This window comes from Mya arenaria, chromosome 16 (genome assembly GCF_026914265.1).
Source record: "Mya arenaria isolate MELC-2E11 chromosome 16, ASM2691426v1".
In the NCBI taxonomy this organism is placed as follows: Eukaryota; Metazoa; Mollusca; class Bivalvia; order Myida; family Myidae; genus Mya; species Mya arenaria.
In genome coordinates, this window is record NC_069137.1 from 35,500,525 (window position 1) to 35,505,568 (window position 5,044).

Genomic DNA, 5,044 nt, shown 5'->3' on the forward strand with positions numbered 1-5,044 from the left:
TCCCTTACACAATAGTCTATGAACACAATGCCCCCCCATCCCTTGCACGCTCTATTGTATGTTCTTAAGTGTTTTCCAGCAATGTGTTTACCAGGTTTTTGGTCATTGGACAAACCCGTCTCAAATATACACTGGTTTATACAGTCCAGATTTTTGTCTGAATAATAATGAGCAAAGAAATGAGTCATTTACTGTGTATATTCCCAGCCAGTATTGTGCATATTTAACAGGTCTGCTGAAATTCAGCAATATAGCTTGTCATCATTACACATCATTATTTGTGCATGTAACTGTAAATACTGTGAGGCTTTGGGCTTAGGAACTTGACGGTCATAAATTATGCTATTATCTTGTCTCAGTCTTGGGATTTTTGTTCCACTCTTTACAGCAATCCAGAACACAGTTTTGTGTGGTTAAATTTTAGAATGTAACATTAAAGCTGCCTTCTACAGATTGACAGGTCTGACGTTATTTTACATTTTGTGACTCAGCCTTCAATTTAAGTCATTTAAGATAAAACAATAAAACAGATCACAATTAGTTGAAGAACTGCAGAAAATTTCCAATTTCTTAAAGCGTAAATCATTATAGCCATAAAACATCATTTACCGTACTACTACCGGACTGATACCATGAATCGGTAGTACAACGGCAGTGCAATGGTATCAGTCCCCTATAGCTTCGGTCAGCGGTGGCACATCGGTAGAACAAGGAGGCACTCGGTATAAAATCGGTGACAGAATAGTTGTATTTCGGGCCGGTATTACTTCGGTATTGCTCGGGCCAGTTACGATTTTTCGAAAAGCTTTTTCGGCGGAGCTCCCCCGATTTTCTCGACATTGTTAATTGTGTGCTCCGATTTCGTCCCGGCAAGTACATCGGTCGTGTGTGACAGGCCCGTTATGACAACCGTAAAAGGTTGCGACTAACGTAACACAATGTCGACCAAATCTTAATCGGCGACTGGAGCCGATTGATTTAGTAGAGAGCATATTGAAGAGGGTCATTATAATAAAAGGAATGATATTCCTATATTCATTTAAAGCACAAACAACATAAAACCATTCTTAGTATGTACGATTACCATGCAAAAACATGTCTTTTATTGATAAATTATACAATAATAGTCGTTTCAACAAACAATTATTCAAAACGAGAGCAAGTAATGTATCATTTAAATCGCTGAATTTACATTGCTTACAACAATGAATGCCCATCCAATGTCTTTAAAACTATGCCCGACTGACTACGACTGCCCTAAGATTTCGCTACGTTTTAAATATTGCGGGCACATATTTTACCTATCTGATTTAGTTTAGAAATCGTGCAAAATACCTAACAAGGGAGGGACACAAACATTTTTTTAAATCCTTATTTGTTGTGGTTGTGCCACGAATGTTTTAAACAGAAAAGCAGTCAAAGCGTGATCATAACCGATGGAATCCTATTAGGGTCATCGCGATCCCGCCTCTAGCTTTTTGAAAATGTCCAAGAAAACGCGGTATTTGTTTACTAATATGTTTCAAGTTTGTTTGTTTTTTAATTTGTTCAGTACTTTATATAGTAAAATATCAAGGTAGTCGATGTAAAATGATGTGCCGACTCAACAATAAGTATCCCGCTTTATTTTTCTCCAGACAAATTACAGCCGAACCCGTTGGCTCGAACTCCAAGGCGAAAATACCTCGAGCCTTGTGAAATTCGAGCCAAGCAGTAATGCTAACATTTATTGGGACAAGATTTGTCTTTTGATCCAGTTCGAGCCAACGAGGAAATCGAGCCAAGCGAGGTTCGTCTGTAATTGAAAAGGATGCTAAAAAAGATGACGAAATAAAAGTCAAATCGTGCACTTTTTGTTTAACGAATTTCGAATAAAACATAAAAGTTTAAAGATGCCCTCTTACTCCAATTAAGATTTACCACAATTAATACAATTGTTTTAATATTCCAAAAGGGATAAATAAATGTCGAAAACAATGTTTCTTACGAAGGATACCGAGTTTAATTTGAAAGAAATGAGCATAAAACACGGTATTTCTACCTAATGAGACTATAGTAGACCAAAGTAGATCTTTTAGCGTTCACCATTCATTTAATATTTTTGCGTTTTCAACTATTAAATACACGGTTACAATCTTGTTATCATTAATTCATATTTTCCATAAATGCATTATTAAGTAAGTAGTTAAAGGTTTATCAGTCAAAATTGATGTTTTTTACGCATGTGTATGCACTGATTTTGAATAAGAGTGTCACTTTAAGAAACAAAGTACTACCAGTTTAAAAAAAAAATTATGCGAAATTGTAACAAACAAATGTTTTGAGCAATTAAAATGCGAGGTGTAGGATCGCGATTGCCCTTAAAGGGGCTGTACTCCGTATGATGAAATAGCGAAAAAAGAGGGAAAATTGTCGAAAACTGACATAAACTTGGTATCGATGTGTACATTGCATTGAAACTAACTAACTGAAGTACCACATAGTTTTTTCGTATTGTTTGCATTAAACAAGATTACAAGGTATGTCTAGTAGAATTAATTCCTTATACCTGATTGGCTAGTCGATGTTATCACGTGATATTACCAAGTAAGGTATATAGCTTAAATATTCCAACCGATTTGGGTAAGCGTTCGTAGCACAGCAGATACAACACTGGACTGCAATTTTGGCGACACCGGTCGAACTCGGTCTCCGACTCGATTTATTTTTACATTTTGGTATTTTCTTACAATTATGATATCAAAGAGTAAAACACTTTTATTGGTGCCAGTCTGGTGTACAGCCCCTTTAAAGGACACCGTATTAACCTGATCAGATCATCCGCTGGAAATCGTGAAATAATGACAACTTACACATGTGCGGCGTATAACACGCATCAAGCACGTCCTCGTGACGGGACCCAACAAAACATGATCAACTAAGGCTACATTAAGAACGATAACGATGCATACGAATACATTTCTATTAAGGCAGTATTATCGATGAAGAAGTGCTTATTTTGCGTATGTAACATAAGGACAACTCTTCAATTCTTAAAGGTTTTCGTTATTGATTTTTCAGTGTTTCCTCCTATGACAGTGTTAATTGGATGCCAACTTCATCTTTTGAGAAGTGTAAAATGTTCAATCAAGAAAACACGATGTATACATCATCCGCGGGAAGGTGGCAAGCGTGGACAACGTGCCAAATATGTACGTACGCTTAGCTACTTGTCTTTCGAAAAGGTGTAAGGTTTGTTAGACATCTGGCAAAGTGTCACATATGTACGTACGCAGGACAATATATAAAATATGTTAGTATACTGGACAACGTGTGTCGTATTAAATACTGTAACACTGGAAAACGTGTCACATTTTAGAGTACACATCAGATGATGACATAATTTAAGAAAACAATGAAAATAGGTTCTGTTATGCCGCGCATAAGCAATGTTATTTTGACAATGACGTTAACACTTTATAAAATTGTAGGCTTGGCTATCAGTGTTCTATTGAATAACATCAATTACGATATGACACTACAATACCTCAATATTGAATAACATCAATTACGATATGACACTACAATACATCAATATTGTATAACATCAATTACGATATGACACTACAATACCTCAATATTGCATGACATCAATTACGATATGACACTACAATGCCTCAATATTGTATAACATCAATTACGATATGACACTACAATGCCTCAATATTGCATGACATCAATTACGATATTACACTTCAATACCTCAATATTACATGACATCAATATCGATATGACACTACAATGCCTCAATATTGCATGACATCAATTACGATATGACACTACAATGCCTCAATATTGCATGACATCAATAACGATATGACACTACAATACCCCAATATTGCATCACATCAATTACGATATGACACTACAATACCTCAATATTGCATCACATCAATTACGATATTACACTACAATGCCTCAATATTGCATCACATCAATTACGATATGACACTACAATGCCTCAATATTGCATGACATCAATAACGATATGACACTACAATACCTCAATATTGCATCACATCAATTACGATATGACACTACAATACCTCAATATTGCATCACATCAATTACGATATTACACTACAATGCCTCAATATTGCATCACATCAATTACGATATGACACTACAATACCTCAATACTGCATCACATCAATAACGATATGACACTACAATACCTCAATACTGCATCACATCAATTACGATATGACACTACAATACCTCAATATTGCATCACATCAATTACGATATCACACTACAATGCCTCAATACTGCATCACATCAATAACGATATGACACTACAATACCCCAATATTGCATCACATCAATTACGATATGACACTACAATACCTCAATATTGCATCACATCAATTACGATATGACACTACAATACCTCAATACTGCATCACATCAATAACGATATGACACTACAACACCTCAATACTGCATCACATCAATAACGATATGACACTACAATACCCCAATATTGCATCACATCAATTACGATATGACACTACAATACCCCAATATTGCATCACATCAATTACGATATGACACTACAATACCTCAATATTGCATCACATCAATTACGATATGACACTACAATACCTCAATATTGCATCACATCAATAACGATATGACACTATAATACCTCACTACTGCATCACATCAATAACGATATGACACTACAATACCCTAATATTGCATCACATCAATTACGATATGACACTACAATACCTCAATACTGCATCACATCAATTACGATATGACACTACAATACATCAATACTGCATCACATCAATTACGATATGACACTACAATACCTCAATACTGCATCACATCAATTACGATATAACACTACAATACATTAATACTGCATCACATCAATTACGATTTGACACTACAATACCTCAATACTGCATCACATCAATTACGATATGACTCTACAATACCTCAATACTGCATCACATCAATTACGATTTTACACTATAATACATCAATATTGCAT